This window comes from Hordeum vulgare, chromosome 1H, assembly GCF_904849725.1.
Source record: "Hordeum vulgare subsp. vulgare chromosome 1H, MorexV3_pseudomolecules_assembly, whole genome shotgun sequence".
Taxonomy (NCBI): Eukaryota; Viridiplantae; Streptophyta; class Magnoliopsida; order Poales; family Poaceae; genus Hordeum; species Hordeum vulgare.
The window spans coordinates 67,255,190-67,272,266 of record NC_058518.1 but is presented as its reverse complement, the minus strand read 5'-3'; positions in this window follow the sequence as shown (position 1 = coordinate 67,272,266).

The window sequence follows — 17,077 nt, the reverse complement described above, 5'->3', positions numbered from 1 at the left end:
CAAGATGACATGATGTAGAGGGATAAACTCAAACCAATGATGTAAACCCATCTTTTTACCCTTGATGGCAACAATACGATGCGTGCCTCGCTACCCCTTCTGTCACTGGGTGAGGTCACCACACGGTATGAACCCAAAACCAAGCACGTCTCTCATTGCAAGAATCATAGATCAAGTTGGCTAAACAAAACCCACAACTCGAAGAGAATTACAAGGATATGAAATCATGCATATAAGAGATCAGAAGAGACTCAAATAAGATTCATAGATAATCTGATCATAAATCCACAATTCATCAGATCTCGACAAACACACCACAGAAGAAGATTACATCGGATAGATCTCCATGAAGGTCATGCAGAACTTTGTATTGAAGATCCAAGAGAGAGAAAAAGCCATCTAGCTACTAGCTATGGACCCGAAGTTCTATGGTGAACTACTCACGCATCATCGGAGAGGTCATGGTGTTGATGAAGAAGCCCTCCATATCCGAATCCCCCCTCCGGCAGGGCACCAGAACGTGCCCCAGATGGGATCTTGCGGAGACAGAAGCTTGCGGCGGCGGAAAAGTATTTTCGTGGGTCTCTCGCGCAGTTTTAGATTTTTCAGGAATTTATAGGTGGAAGAGGTAGGACAGACGAGCCACAGGGGGCCCACAAGCCTGCTAGGCGTGGCCCCCCTTGGCCGCACCTAGGGGACTTGTGGGGTCCCCTGGTGGCCTCTGCCTTGGTTCTCACGTCCCCTGCGTATCTTCTGTTCCGGAAAAAACTTTTTGGAAGTTTTATTCCGTTTGGACACTGTTTAAAATCATCCTCTGAAAAGGGTCAAAAACACGGAAAAAACTAGAACTGGCACTTGGCACTGAGTTAATAATTTAGTCCCAAAAAAGATATAAAAGGCATACAAAACATCCAAAGTTTGACAAGATAATAGCATGGAACCATAAAAAATTATAGATATGTTGGAGACGTATCAGCTGGTCAGGGGACCCATAGTAGTCTGGTCTTATCGTTGGAGGGGCTCGCCGGCTGCGAGGTCCCATGTGGCCATGGGACCCGTCGGCTAGCCAATGGAGCTCTCGCGTAAGGCCGATGCAGGATACGTGTAGTACGTCCGGCGTCGTCTTGCGATATTCGTCATGGGTGGCCAGTACGCCCGTCTCCACTATTACCACACCAAGCTTGGTAATGGAGTGGGTGCTGATGGGCCTATATTGTGCTGGGTTGACGGATCGGAGTCGGCCTAGGTCAGTGGCATGGCCGCTGACACTGTAGCTGTCGTGCGCCCCAACCTTGTACGTGTGCTGACGCGTATTCGCCTTTATTCGTAGAGTCTAGTCTCAGCCTAGGGTTGGATGTGACTAGGGCTGCCTAGCCGGCTAGCGGCCTCACTAGCCGGTATTGAAGTTGCCGTCTCGCTCCTAGCCGGCGGGCGCTTCCAACCGGCCAGGAGGGATTGCCGTCTCACTCCTAGCCAACACGAGCTCCCTAGCCGGCCAAGACGAGTTGACCATCTAGAGGAAGCTGATGCCTCCCTTTACTCTTGGATGCAAAGGACTGGGCTCGATGAGCCTACCTCGGAGTTATCCCCCCGTTAGTAGTCCCCGAAGCAGGGGAGGTCCGCGGCCTCAAAGCGGAAGGCCTCGCCGGCTTGAGTTCCTTGTTGATGCTTTTCATAGGTCGCTGTAGCGGGAGGCGCCGGGTCAGAAGCCGGCTGGCTTCCAACAGACGCCTCGGCTTCGCTGCAGGCAGCCCTGCCATGCCATGTGCCAGGCCTCGGGCCTGCTATTATGATTAATTGTATAGGTGACGGGATGGGCCCTGCGCCCTGGGTCCCGCCACGACGCCTCCTCGGCCCTCGCGCGCGCGGATCCTCTGCGGATTTCTCTACGATGTTGGGCTCTGTGGGGCGTAAATGCCCCCACAATAATCAGAGGAGGTGGGAATCACGCGCATCGGATCCCCACCCCACGATCTCTCGTGGGGGTTTAAATGGGGTGCGGGGGCGTCGAGGAGGCCATTCACCCCTTCTCGCCCCGCACAAACGCCCCTTCCTTCCCTGAGCGAGAGAAAGATGAGCGCTGTGTTGCCTTCGCCGCCACTCGATCCATTGCCGCCGACCGCCGCCAGGTTCCGTCTTAGCCCTTGCCGCCACCCGTCATGTAAAACAGCGCCTCTAAGAAGGGGCAGTTCTGAGGCGCTTGGGTGGGCAGCGAGGTCAGCGATGAGCACATCGAAGCACTCAGCCACCGCCGCATGCTGCCTCCGTCAAACCTCGTGGCGGCGCGGGTGCCTAGCGTCGAAGCAGCCCCGACCCCCGAAAGGGGTGAGGTGGTAGTGTTCGAAGAACACTTCTACCGCGGCTTCGGCCTTCCGACGAGTGACTTCTTCGCTCGCTTCCTTTCTTTCTTCGGCTTGCAGCAGCATCTCCTGGCGCCCAACGCCATCCTCCAACTTGCCGCCTTCGTCGTCCTATGCGAGGGGTTCATAGGGATTGAACCCTGCTTGGACCTCTGGTGGAAGCTGTTCTTCTTCAAGCAATAGTCCGTGACGATGGACAAGTCTGCAGCGGCAGAGCAGTCGGGCCCCAAGCCGATGACCCCTTTGCGGCGCCGCGCTGGTGCACCACCGGACGACGTCTGGCTTCCTCAGCTGCCGCTGCAGGATTCCATCAAGAAGTGGCAGAGGGGGTTCTTCTATGTGAAGAACGTCGACCCCTCCCACGACTACATCAACCTGCCCCCTTTCTCCATCGCTCCGCCGACGGCGAAGCTGAACTGGAAGGCGACGCTTCCGAAGCCAATCAACGAGGTGGCGCCAATATGTGCCCACCTCGATAACTTGAAGATTCGGGGTCTTTTGGCCCGTGACGTGCTCGCCACCATGGTAGCACACCGAGTCCTGCCTCTGCAGCGGCGGCCGCATCTGATATGCTAGATGGGTGGCCGACACGACCTTTGCCGGCTCTCCACCAAGAATTTTCGAGCCGGCGTGGAGGCCCGGAACATGAACCCCGATCTCCTCTGCCAACATGGACGAGGGCGGAGATTGGGAATGGGGCATGGCCCCCTATGACTGAAACCATACGGCTCCGGTGGTAAGCGTTTCCCCAGATCCTATTTTCTTATCTTGAATGCACCTTCCATTTTCTGAGCCAGATGCTGACTCCGCCCTCCAGCTATTCGAGTGCCTGCAAAACAATCAGCAGCCGGCTGCCGACATGGAGGCGTCGGACCCGGCTGAGATAGAGGATGAAGGGGTGGTGGAGCCGCGGGTCTCCGCCTTCGCGGGTGTGGAAGATGCAGCGGAGTCGGAAGGCACCAAGCCGCTTGGTGAGCATCTTAAGTCTACTCTTCTTGATTAGACAGATGATGATGAAACGCCACCTCCTTTGCACGATGCAGCCTTCGGAGAGGGCCAAGAAGACCTGGAGGAGGTCTCCAGCCCTCCCTTGACACGAGCTCGTCGAAATGCCAGATAGACGGCGGTGCAGGGTGAGGCGGTCCGACAGAAGGGCAAGAGGGTTGCCGCTGCTAAGCCGGCTCCCAAGCGTGCCACAACAGGACCCCCTGCCGGAGGCTGAGGCGACGGCGCTAAGAAGCAGCGACCCACCCCGGAAGGAGGCCAGTGCCCGTCGTCGTCGGGTAAGGGATCAACTTTCCCCCCGTTTTGGATTCTTGCATGAAGGTCATTCCCTTATTGGTTTGCATTCGGTAGGGATGCCGAAGAAGCGGAGGAAGATACCGCCTCCGCCGCCGAGCGAGCTGCCTGGGCCGCGGCTGACAATGCCAAGAAGGCGCTAGACGAGGAGGCGAATCACCCATGGGAGGAGGCGGCTCGGAAGATGGCGGAAGGCCAACCTCAACCTAACCGGGCCGAGAAGCCCGCCAAGGAGAGGTGGTCGAAGACGAGGCATGACCCTGCCTCGCGGACGCGCGTGGAAAATCCGGCTAGCGAGCCGGCCCGAACCGCACCGAGACGGTCGGGACAGCCAAGATCGCCGAGTCGGCACCCTCCACGCCAGTGGATCTCGACGTGATCCCCGACGCGTGCGAAGCTGATGTAGACGGCGCGTCGGAGATGACAATGGAGGCGCCGGAGATGATGATGTTGGTGCCGGAGACGGCGAGTCCACCTCCGGCCACGGAGACGGCGCTGGTCGAGACGTCAAGGGAGTCGGCCGCAAGCCCACCGCCCGGAGACGGCACCATAGTCGTAGCCAATCACGGCCCCTCCGCGTCCGGAGTCGGCCCCATCTTCGAGAGTCGGCCCATGAAGACCTGGCGTGTGGCCAACGTCGAACATGTCATCCTGCCTCCAGGCACCGTCCTCAGTGGCATCCCGATGCTGGCGGAAGAATTCTCTCGCATCCGCGAGAAGGTGGCGCAGGCGGCCCTAGTGGCCAAATGCAACCTGGAGCGCCTCGAAGGACGAACCGCAGTAAGTTTTCAAACCTACGCCTTTCAGTTGTTTTGGTTTGGCTTTTTCTTCTTGTTCTTGCGTAAGTGGGGGCGCGCCAGCGCACCCACTGGTGTAGCCCCCGGGAATCGGGCCGACTGAGAGTTAGCCGGGCTGAATCTCTTTGTTGCCTTGCTCGTTGCTTCTTTTTTAGTGGGGGTGCGCCAGCGCACCCACTGGGTGTAGCCCTCGAGAATCGGGCCAGCTGAAAGTTAGCTGGGCCGAATCTTATTCTTTGCTTGTGATATTCGTAGGAACTTCATGATGCCCAGGTGCAGGCGTACAACGCGCTACTGTTCTGAATCTAGGGGGACGAAGGCCGAACCGGCGACCTTCAGAGCCGGCTGGACGCAGCCGTCTCAGAGCAAGATGCCCTGCGCGAGGCGGACAAACAGCTCCACCTGTAGCTGGATCTTCTCTAGACGGAGAAGAAGGACCGTGAGACGGCCCATCAGGCAAAGCTGGAACAACTACGCGCCGCCCTGTAGGAGAGGGATTCCACCCACACCGCCGACCTGGAGCGTTGGGAGAGGGTTCACCTTGAGGAGGCGAAGCATAAGGACATCGCCCTGAAGGAGAAGAACGCCGCCTTGACCCAGGTGCAGGCTCAGCTGGCGAAGGAGACCGAGGCGGCCCAGGCCCTCCAGGGCAAGCTCACCCACCTGGCTCAAGTGAGCGTGACACGGGATCGCGAGGCCCTAGAGGAGGCCCGTGAAACCGACATCCACTTCAACCGTGAGCCTTTTTGTCTTGATTTGATCTTCATTTTTGCTGGCGTTTCCCCTCCTTCCCCTTCATACCACACCCCCATCCCCCAGGGTTCTTCCCCGGGACACGGGAGGCAGTAGAAGCGGTTGTGGAGACCAGCCGTGAAGAGCATCGCGCTGCTGGCGAAGAAGTGGATGCCAACGCCGGCTGGTCCATGGAGGAGATAGCCACTAGCGCCAAGACCCGCCTGCATGAGCTGGCGCACTCCCTGGAGCGGCTCCAAAGCATGGGGTTGGAGATGGTGATGGCGTTGTGGCCTAATGCGGTAGAGCCGGCGTCCATGAGCTGGCTATCCTGCTGGCTTGAGGCCGGCAGCTCTCGCCTCTACGCCTGGCACGCATCAGCAGCGCGTGCTGGAGCATACATGGCACTCCGCCTGGCCAAGTCCTGGTAGCGAAACCTGGACTTGGGCAAGCTCATAGCGCAGCGCGCCGATTCGGAGGAGGAGCTGGTGGCCCTGGAGGACCAGCTACAGGTGAGAGCCAGCGACATCGTCTCCTTCGCCGCCTAGGACGAATTTGGCTTGGAGTGCGACGCAGACGGCAACATGGTCCCTAAGGACTTGTTCCATTTGCAGCCCTAGGACACCGAAGGCAGCTCTGCTGAGACGGCCTTTGAGGTGGAAGTCGCCGACTCCAGCAGCGAGACCTATGCGGACTCGACCATGAAGGACGGTGCCGGAGGTGCCCGAGGCGTAGGCGGTGCTTCTACCTCAGGCCTAGCCGGCGATGGTGAAGTCACCACTTCAGGAGGTGCTGCTGGGGCCACAGACGGAGCCGCCACCAACTAGCTTTCTTTTCGTTTTTTCTTTGCATTTTGTTGTCAGTTCAACAGTTCCACCCACTCGGGGTGTTTTTATTGTAATGAACTTCAGCCGTGGGCCTTTGAATGCTTTGAATGTGATATATTCTATCTTATTTTGCATTGTATTTGTAAGCAATGTGCTTGCTGACTCGTGTTTTTATCTTTCGATTCCCTTTTGGCTCCTTTTCATCCAGCTCCTTTGTTTTTTCTAGCATCTGCCCCGCTAGCCCGACAGCCGGGAGCCGGTCTGTGACTGGGACGGGGCTTCTGCCTTTGAAAACATTAGACCTAGATTTTTCGAAGCCATCGAGACTCTTAGACTCAAAAGTGAGCCAACACAGGCCGGCTAGAAAGTAAGATTGAAAGCGATCAAACTGACCTGAGCCGGCAACCTTCTTTGTAGTCGAACTTTTCGTGTTAGCCTGCCTTTCCTACCACGGTCTCGTTAGCCGGACAGCCGAGAGCCGGACTGTAGCTTGTGCGAGGTGGTAAGCGTTCGACCTGGCATACACTATGCGTTCACCTACAACTAAGGAAGCTGTTCGGGACGGCTAGCGAGCCCCCGAGCCCGTAGAGCCGGACCGGGGAACTCACAAACGAGTGAATAACTCTTGCCATGAATCTGAAAGAGGTGTGCCTCAAGCACAGGCTTGAAACACCCATTGCATTCATTAAAAGTCCTGAAAAGGGAAGAAGATACATACATACATGTTTTTTTCTCTTGCATTCTAGCAATAGAACAGGTGAAGCAATGCCGCGTTCCATGGACGCTCCGTTTCCTGGGCGGAGTCATCTCTCTTGCGCTTCCGTGGCTTCTGGGCGTCTATCAGATAGTATGCATTGTTATGCAACGCCTTACTGACGATGAAAGGTCCCTCCCACGGGGAGGAAAGCTTGTGCTGGCCAGCTGTTCACTGGTTTCTTCTGAGCACCAAGTCCCCCTCTCTGAAAGAGAGGGGCCTGGTCTTCTTGCTGTGGTAGTACCTTAGCTTCTGTTGATATATAGCCGTCCAGCTCAAGGCCAGCTCCCGTGCCTCTTCGAGCAAATCAACGCCGTCTTCTCTTGCCTCCTTCGCTTCCGTCTCCGTGTATAGGGTGACCCGAGGAGAGTCAAACTCAACATCCGTGGGGATGATTGCCTCGGGCCCATATACCAGGAAGAATGGTGTGAAGCCGGTTGACCGGTTCGGCGTGGTGCGAAGGCTTCACAGCACAGCCGACAGCTCTTTGATCCAGCAGCCGGCTAGCCTGATAAGTGGCGCCACCAGTCTTGGCTTGATGCCGGCCAAGATCAGGCCATTTTCCCTTTCCACCTGACCGTTGGATTGCGGGTGCGCCACTCACACCAAGTCGAGCTGGATGCCCTCTTTAGCACAGAAGAGCGCCAATGCACCCTTGGCAAAATTGGTGTTGTTGTCGGTGATGATGTTGTGGGGATGCCATAGCGGAAATCAATGTCTTTGATGAACCCGATGGCCGTGGGACCGTCAAGCTTCATGATGGGCCTAGCCTCAATACACTTGGTGAATTTATCAATAGCGACAAGGAGATGCGTCATGCCGCCTCGAGCAGTCTTGAATGGCCCCACCATATCCAACCCCCAGATGGAAAACGGCCATGATAGGGGAATGGTTTTGAGGGCTGAAGCCGGCATGTGGCTCTGCGTGCTGAAACATTCGCAGCCTTCACACTTGTTGACCATGTATATGGCCTCCTCAAGGGCCGTGGGCCAGTAAAACCATGGCAGAATGCCTTGGCAACCAGGGTTCTAGAGGCGACATGATGCCCACACTCGCCCTGATGTATATCTCTGAGGATTTCCTGCCCCCTTTCTGACCCGACGCAACGTTGGAACACGCCGGTCACGCTACGCCGAACCAGCTCGCGGTTGATGATGGCGTATGCCGATGATCGATGTTGAATCTGCCTTGCCTCCGCCTTGTCTTGAGGAAGCTCGTCACAAAGAAGGAAGGCCAAGATTGGTTGTGCCCACGAGGGAGCCGACACAGGAGTCGGCTCCGCCTCGACCTGAAGATTAGGAGCTTCTACAGCCCTCGCGCTTGTTGATGTGGTCGCGGGCTCGAGACCTTCTGTCTCTGGTGCCGTTGTGGCAGCCGGCAAGCCGTCTACCTCCATGACGGCCACCCACTGGGTGTTGAGCCGACAGGATTCGAGGCTTGGCGTGACCGATGTTGTTGTCGTAGCCGGCGAAGCAGTTGTAGCCGGTAACTCCATTGTAGCCGGTAGAGCCAGTGTAGTTGACACAGTAGTTGTAGCCGGCAGAGTCAGTGTAGCTGACACAGTAGTTGTAGCCGGCGGAGCTGGCGTAGCCGACGTCGATGGCACAGAAGGATCTGCCGACACAAAGATCGATGCCGACTCCGGAGACGGCTTACTGGATGGCTTGTATAGTTGCTCGAGGGATACGCCGGCTGGAACTGCTTGCCTTGTGGAGCCAATTTTGGCCAAGGTGTCGGCCGCCTCGTTGTCCGCCCTGGGGACATGATGGAACTCGCAGCCCTCGAAAGGGCCACTGAGCTGCTGAATGAGGAAGCGGTAGCTCGCCATGTTGGCGTCCCTCGCGTCCCATTCGCCAGAGACTTGCTGCACCACAAGGTCCGAGTCGCCGAAGCAAAGGATCCACCGGATGCCAATCTCTCTCGCAAGCCGGAGCCCGTGAGTGAGCGCTTCGTACTCGGCAACGTTGTTGGAGGAAGCGAAGTGTATCCGGAGAGCATACTTGAGTTGGTCTCCTTTCGGAGATGTCAAGACAATGGCGGCTCCCAGACCAGTTCGCATTTTCGAGCCGTCAAAGTGCATCCGCCAATGAGTGGAGTGTGGAGGCGGTGGCAAAAATTGGATTTCAGCCCAATCGACGTGGAAGTCGGCCACCACGTGGGATTTGATGGTTGTGCGCGGCTCATAGAGGATGTCGTGTTCGGCCATGGAAATGGACCACTTGGCAATCCGGCCCGTGGCATCACGGCTGTCCATGATTTCTGAAAGTGGAGCAGTGCTCACCACAGTGTTGGCATGCTCTTGGAAGTATTGCTTCAACTTCTTGGTGGCAAAGTAAACACCATACCACATCTTTTGATAGTGGGGGTAGTTTTGCTTGGAGACGGACAAAAACTCACTAAGGTAATAGATAGGGCGTTGAACTAGCAGTACCTTGCCTTCCTCCTTGCGCTCCACTACCAGAACCACACTGACCACGCGAGTGGTTGCCGCGATGTAGATGAGGATGGGCTCTCTTTCAGCTGGCGTCACCAAGATTGGCAGGCTCGAGATGACGCGCTTGAGCTCGTGGAAGGCTTCGTTCACCTGGTCGTTCCACTCGAACTTGGTCATCTTCTTCACAAGTTGGTAGAGTGGAAGTGCCTTCTTTCCCAGCCAGCTGACGAACCGGCTAAGGGACGCCAGACAGCCAGCGAACTTCTGGACGTCGATGATTCGAGCCGGCTTCACCATCCGCTCGATGGTTCCGATCTTCTCAGGGTTTGCTTCGATGCCACGAGCGGACACAAAGAAACCCAAGAGTTTGCCGCCTGGAACTCCAAAGACGCACTTCTCCGGGTTGAGCCGAATCTTGTATTTGTGCAGATTGGAAAATGTCTCTCGCAAGTCTTCAAGGAGACTAAAATGCGGCTTGGTCTTGACGACGACGTCATCCACATAGACGTGGATGTTCTGTTCGTGCCGATCTGCGGCAAGAGGCATTGTTGCATGCAGCGCTGAAAGGTGGCACCAGCGTTCTTCAGACCAAACGTCATGGTGGTGTAGTAGTAGGCCCCGAAGGGCGTGATGAAGGAGGTCTTCAGCCTGTCGGCCGGATCCAAATTGATTTGGTGATAGCCCGAATAGACGTCTAGAAAGGACATCAATTCGCAGCCGGGTGTGGAGTCGATCACTTGATCTATCCGGGGCAAAGCGAAAGGGTCTTTCGGACACGCCTTATTCAAGCTTGTGTAATCGATACACATTCGCCATGTCTTGTTATTCTTCAGCACCAGGACTGGGTTGGCCAACCAGACCGTGTGGAAAACCTCCATTATTAAGCCAGCTGCGAGCAGCCGGGCGATTTCTTCGCCTATCATGCGTCGCTTCCCCTCAGCAAAGCGATGCAGGGGTTGTTTCACCGGCTTGGCATCCGGCCACACATGAAGCTTGTGCTCGGCGTACTTCCTCGGAACTCCTCGCATGTCCTTTGGGGACCATGCAAAGATGTCCCGATTCTCATGGAGGAAGTCGACGAGCTCGCTTTCCTATTTGGCATTGAGGTTATCACCAATGGTGACGCACTGCTTGGGGTTCGCAAGGTCGAGTGGCACCTGCTTAGTTTCCTTGGCCGGCTCGAATGAGCCTTCGCCGGCCGACTGGGATGGTGGAGTAGGGATCGCCGGCTGCTCGGTAGCCTGAGCCACAAGCCGGTTGATCTGCCTCTTCTCCTCAGAGATCACTAGGGCGTCAGCCAGACGGCTGCTGTCGTGTGCACACTCGAGCGACTTCTTGTAGTCGCCAGCGATGGTGATGATGCCCTTGGGACCCGACATCTTCATCTTAAGGTAGGCGTAGTGGGGGATGGCCATGAACTTGGCCAAAGCTGGCCTGCCTAGCAGCGCGTGCTAGGGGCTGTTGAGATCCACCACCTCGAACCAAATTGGTTCACGGCGAAAATGCGCCTTGTCGCCAAATAGAACATCCAGCTGGATTTTGCCAATCGGCTAACAGGACTGTCCCGGCACGATGCCGTGGAAGACAATGCTGGTCGGTTGGAGATCCTTCTCCTTCAGCACAAGCTTGAGTAAGGTGTCGCAGTAGAGGATGTTTATGTTGCTGCCGCCGTCAGCCAACACCCGGGATAACCGGTAGGTGAGCCTCTTGGAGGCAAAGGTGGGGTCGAGGACGAGCGCGCATGAGACAGGGTTTGGCATCACCGCAGGATGGTCAGCCCGGCTCCATGTAATTGGCTTTTCTGACCAATGCATGAACTGGGGAACCGAGGGGACCGTGGCATTCACCTCGTGCCGGCGTTGCCGCTGGTTGTGCTTGTCGCCGCCTTCGCTGGTGAAGACAATGTAAGCCCCGTCTTGCACGGGGTACTTGTCATGGAGACGATCGTCATTAGAAAATGGTGGTGGTGGAGTCGGAGCAGGCACCGGAGACAGAACAAGAGGCGCAGCAGCAGCTGCCGGGGGAGCCGGAAGACCTTCTCCTCGCGACAGTCGTTGTGCGAAGCTACATTGCCGGAGGGTATGGGTGGCCGGCTTCGCCCGAGTGTGCATCTTGCATGGTGCGTCGAGCATTTGCTCGAAGGTGAGCTTGGGCTTCCAGGTGTCCTTGCCGGTCCGCTGCCGCTGAGAGCCGGCTTGGGAGCCGGCGCAACTTCCTCCATGTTGGCCACCTGCTTGCTTGTAGAGTGCGAATCAACTTGATCCGCCTTGCGCTTGTTGTTCTGGTCGCCTCGGTTATCGCCAACCGGCTTGGGAGTAGAAGGCGTGGGGACAATCTTGTCCGAGGCCGTGACCTTGACCCGCATGGCGGAGTCGGCCGTGGCGTACTTGTCCTCCTTGGCCATGAGCACGGCCAAAGAGGTGGGCTCAAATCACATGAGCTTGTGCTTGAGTAGGGTGTCGTCTCAGAGCCGTCAATGAAGTATTGAATGGTTTGTACCTCATGCACTCCTTCGCAGGAGTTGCGCAGCTCTGTCCAACGTGTGACGTAGTCGCGTAGGGATTCGTCGGGCTTCTGGACGCACATGGCCAGCTCGCGAGGCCGATCAGGGCGTTTGTAGGTGTCGGTGAAGTTACGGACGAACGCCTCCTCGAAATCAACCCAAGAGTTGACGCAGCCGGCTGGCAGGCTATTGAGGCAAGTCGTGGCCAAGCCGGTCAGCATGAGAGGCACGTAGTGGACCACTACGCGTTTGTTGCCCCGGGCGATACCGACTGCAGTGGTGTAGTCGATTAGCCAATCCTTTGGCTTGGCTGTGCCGCTGTACTTGGGGGTGTCCCGAGGGAGACTAAAGCTTTTGGGGAACGACTCCCCTTGGATCCGGGGGCCAAAGCACGCCGGACCAATGGGACCCTCCTCCTCCAGGAGGGCCGACTACGCCAGAAGGTTGATGCGCTTGCGAGCATCGTTGTCGCTGTGAGGGACGCGAGGGCTGATCCGGGCTGAGATCGGAAGGGTGCACTCGGACTCGGTCGCCTTGCCCTTCTCCCGCTGCCTCGGAGAGGGCACCTCGTGCATCAAATCACCGTCGTCGCCGGCCTCCCTATGGCACCGACTAGAAATCTGCTCGCTCTGGCACTGGGAACGCCTCTCTTGGCTGCCCTGGCCCTTCTAACCAGAAGTGCGATGCATGGAGGAGCCCTGGGCGTGACGACGGCCGCTGGGGTTGCGGTGAGCCTCCAGATGATCTTCCGGAGACATTGACTGCGCGATGCTAGGGTCGAAATGAGCCCGCTGCTCGCTAGCGGCGTCAAGGAGATCCTTGACCCGCTTCTCTTGAAGGGTGCGCTCCTCGCCCTCCAAACCAGACATTTCTGCCATAGCCGTCTGGGCAGCCCGCATGTTGGCCAATGGAGTATCATAGATAGGCTGTCTGTCACCTAAGATTTCGGCGATGACCCAGCCGCAGTCGTGGACCTCGCGCCGCCGACTGGGGCCATTAGTAGCCGGAGTGAGGCCGTAAGCGGAGTTATACTCACGCTGCATGGCCTCCATCCGACGCTTGGCGGTGGCGATAGCAATGCCCTCTTCCAGGATCTGCGGGCGGGCCTCCTCCAGTGAGGCCCTAGCATCAGCTGGGTTTGCCGTGGTGGCGATGGGCATCTTCAGGCCGGCAAGGGCGGCGTGAAGCGGGTCTGCAGAGCCTGCAGCGGGGTCAGCCGCCTCCGCTAAAGCCTTGCCATGAGGCTTACTGGTGCCGGCACCAATAACCATCACCTTCATGAGGTTGGAGACGACAACGACGTGGTGCGGGCCAAGACACCCCGCAGATGACGCTGGATCGTCGCAGATGAGCACCTCGCTAGGGTACTCATCAGGCGCAGGCACATCCTCAAGGGAGAGCCTACTGAAGCTTGCGCATAGCGCGTCGATGTCGATGCCCTCGCCGAGGTGGCGAGGCTCATCATCGAGGCGCAGGTCGCTGAAGAGAACGCCGAGGTTTGCAACAATAGCGATGACGTCATGGATCATCGGTCAGCATCACAAAAACCTCCGCAAGGGCAGGCTCCACGGGCATGCTGAACGATCCGGACATGAGGCATCCGGCGGTTTTGGCAAAGGGTCCTGCCAGGAGAGAAACTCCGGCCGGTGCCGCGGACGGCCTCCCGGTGGGAGCCAAATGTCGGTGTTTATTCACGACATCAGCCATGGGTAGGCTAAACATGAGTGGTGGGAACCGTGAGGACACCGGCGGGCTCCGGGAACGGGATTGGTACAAGCGAGAGAGACGCACGATGTACCCAGGTTCAGGGCTCTCCGTAGAGATAACGCCCCTAGTCCTGCCGGAATGGTTGATGCACCAAAGGGATTACAGTGTGCTCCTTGAGCCGTTCGACGAAGGAGGAAGAAGGAGCTGCCGGCTCGTGTCTACCTCTCCTTTACGGGTGTGTGTGTGTGTGTGAAGTTGGCCGACCCTGTGCATGGAGAGGGATCGGGGGGTTTTAGAGACGAACCCACCGACCTACAATATGGATAAAAGTACAAAGGAGGGGCCCACCTGGAAGCCTCGCCGGCTGGCCAGGGAACCCACAGTAGTCTAGTCTTGTCCTTGGAGGGGCCTGCCGGCTACGAGGTCCCATATGGCCATGGGACCCGCCGGCTAGCCAATGGAGCTCTCGCGTAAGGCTGACGCAGGACACGTGTAGTACGTCCGGTGTCGTTTTGTGAGATTCGTCATGGGTCGCCAGTACGCCCGTCTCCACTATTACCACGCCAAGCTTAGTAGTGGAGTGGGTGCTGATGGGCCTATACTGTGCTGGGTTGACCGATCGGAGTCGGCCTAGGTCAGCAGCATGGCCGCTGACACTGTATCTGCCGTGCGCCCCAACCTTGTACCTGTGCTGATGCGTATTCGCCTTTATTCGTAGAGTCTAGTCTCAGCCTAGGGTTGGATGTGACTAGGGCTGCCTAGCCGGCTAGTGGTCTTGCTAGCCGTCCTTGAAGTTGCCATCTCGCTCCTAGCAGGCAGGCACTTCCCAGCCGGCCAGGAGGGATTGCCGTCTCGTCCCTAGCCGGCAGGAGCTCCCCAGCCGGCCAAGAGGAGTTGACCATCTAGCGGAAGCTGATGCCTCCCTTTACTCTTGGATGCAAAGGAGTAGGCTCGATGAGCCTACCCCGAGGTTATCCCCCCCGTCATTATGACTTTGTTATGCTTAATGCTTGTCACTAGGGTCCGAGTGCCATGATTTGAAATCTGAACCTATTATGTTTTCATGAATATAAGAGTGATTTGGATCATATCTTGCAAGTTGTATGCACCTATTACGTGCCTTTATACGCATACCTAAGGTGACAATAATTGAGATTCTTTCCGGTGATTGTCGTAGTTTGAGGAGTTCATTTATTCATTATGTGTTAATGGTTTGTTCCGGTTCTCTATTAAATGGCGACCATAATATCGCTAAGTTTCCAATAGGACCCCGCTGTTATGGGAGGGTAGGACAAAAGATGTCATGCAAGTTCTTATCGCAAGCACGTATGACTAAATACGAAATACATGCCTACTTTATATTAATGAATTGGAGCTAGTTGTATGTCGCTCTAGTGTGTAACTGTTACATGATTGATGTCATCCATATCTTTTCATCACTGATCCATGTGCCTATGCTTTACAAATACTGAATCTTGCTAAGTTACTACTGTTGTTGTTACTGTTACTCTTGCTATTTAGTTGCTAGTGTCACTGCTCTTACCAAAATTGTTGCTATCACTGTCACCACTATTACTATTATTTGTCGTGCTAATAAATCTTTCTTCTAGAAAGATATCTGAGGTGCACTTGAATTGACAACTCAACTGTCAAGGCCTATAAATATTCTTTGGCTCCTCTTGTGTCGAATCAATAAATTAGGGTGAAATACTACCCATGAAGACTGTTGTGATCCCCTATACTTGTGGGTTATTAGGGAACCACCACCATATCCACTTATCAGTTTGACCATGTGTTTTTAACTTAACCGCACTCCCAGTTGACGACCATTCTCGTATTTTGACCACCTGGTCATATAGGGGCTATTATTGCCATGTAAGCTGCCGCACACGAGCTATTTCAGTCAAGTACATTGCATCCTTTTCAATTCACATAAAAAACAACGCACATGAGCTATTTACCCGCATGTTGAGTTGGATAATATAATGGTGGTGGGCATGTTAAACGATAGGGAGAAGGAGCTAGCAGTTGTTGGACACTAGGGGCACCGTTCTGCTAACGGGTTAGCTCGAGAGGGAGTTTGTAGGGAAGTAAATAATGTGTAGACTCACGATCCACGAGACCGTATTTTTTAGATTGTTGCCTCGGAGATGTCCGAGTTTTCTTAATAAATAGATAAGTAAGTTATCTTCAATAAAAAACCGAAGTGTACTCACCCTTTTATATTCTACGTTTAGATGGAAAGGTGTGCGGGATGATTTGTTAACAATTTAGGTTTCTGTTGCAATTGATTTTATTTCTTTTTTGATATACTACTCCAAATTTCAAGGTTAATGCAGAACAAATCTTATTCCATTGAAAGATGGAAAGGTGTATCATGTGATTTTTAACACTTTAGGTTTCAATATTAATTATGTTTCATCTTTTTAATATATTTTTTCTAAATTTTAAGGTTGATGTAGTAATTTTTTACTGAATTAACGAAATATTGATTGTGAGAGAATTTTCATGGCATAGTAAGTAGTAACCCACAAGCATGAGGTAGTAGATTGCCAGGGGAAGTCCCCACGTCCAGCTCGATGATATCAGTTTTTTGTGTTTTGTATGAACATTTCCTTGCGCGGTTGTGGTTCAGGTAATGTCGTTGATGAGCAAGTCGCCTTCGTATCGACCAGGGTAATGTCGTGGATGAGCAAGTCGCCTTCGTATCGACCAGGGTAATGTCGTGGATGAGCAAGTTGCCTTTGTATCGACCATGTTTGGATACATTGTGATTGGATGATGAACGACCAACGTGGGTTTGAATGTTGTGTCAAAATGGAAAGTATAGATGTGTGTGTGAGCGAGAAGAGGGGTCTTGAGACATCACAGAAGCACGCCATGTGATATTTATTTTCTTCCGTTGAAACACATGTGCATGTTTGTTAGTTAGACAAAAGACGGTGGAACAATTTTGTGTCGCGTGAAGTGAGTAGCTACATGCAGTTCCAAGAAAAACCTATTGAGATAGAAGATCATCTCACAAATACTAATCACCATATGGCATAATATGTGGCTTATCTTGCGATTCTAGAGAACCATCACATGCATTTTCACTTCTTAGGAGGATTCTTTGCAGAGAACCATCCATGACAACTAATTCACTAACCTCTAAGATATGGGCAACTATGCATATAGTAGGTGGTTCGCCTGTAAAAATCCTTAGGTGTGAATCAATTTGGTAGCAGTATAGAGAAGATTCTCATGTCACTAAGCTAGAGTTGCTAGAAGGTATCTAATAACACAGAAGCTCTCAACATGTCTTACTATTTCTCTCTGGTCAGATAGACCAGTTGACACATATTACTTGTCCACTCAGGACTCTTATTTGATTTTTGTTATTACGGCAACAACCATGAACCAAAATGTTACATCGAGGGTGTTGGTGGTGGTGGTGGCACTTCTGGCCCTGTGCATTGTGGATCTTTCCAGCATGATACACACCTGCATCCCTGAGGGACGCATCCCCACTCCCATCCATTCACCATCTTGCAATAATCCGCACAATCATTATGGTTACACTTCCCCTTTTCGATCTGAGGGCAGCAAGCTCCGCGTGCCTCAATGGTTTCCATGCCTACAAGCAAATATCAAGAGAAAATAAGAGAAGATAGTTAGGCATGAT